This window comes from Anabrus simplex, chromosome 7, assembly GCF_040414725.1.
Source record: "Anabrus simplex isolate iqAnaSimp1 chromosome 7, ASM4041472v1, whole genome shotgun sequence".
Lineage (NCBI taxonomy): Eukaryota > Metazoa > Arthropoda > Insecta > Orthoptera > Tettigoniidae > Anabrus > Anabrus simplex.
The window spans coordinates 232,600,046-232,600,498 of record NC_090271.1 but is presented as its reverse complement, the minus strand read 5'-3'; positions in this window follow the sequence as shown (position 1 = coordinate 232,600,498).

Below are 453 nucleotides of genomic sequence, written 5' to 3'. Positions count from 1 at the left end.
CAATGACTTGTGCTTTGATCAAAATGAAGAAATGATTAGAGGACCTCATGATAATGTCCAAGTCATTGCAATAAGAAGTTTAGTTCAAAAGTGGATGCAACCTATCTACTACAACTTTGATACAGCGATGTCAAGGGAACTGTTAATAGAAGTAATTCATGTCGTAGAAAGCACCGGATTTAAAGTTAGGGCAGTTGTATGTGACATGGGACCTTCAAATAGGAAATGTATGACAGATCTGAATATTCCGTGGCAAAAACCGTCGCTGAAAAACCCATCAAGTAAAGAACGTAACGTATGGTTTTTTTGTGATGTGTCCTATGTACTTAAATTACTGCGGAATCACCTTCTTGATGAAGGATATAAGCTGGAAAGTGGGCAATGTTTCACAAAAGAAGCATTTACAAAATTAATTGAAATGCAAAGACGAAGACCTACAATATGCTCACAAGC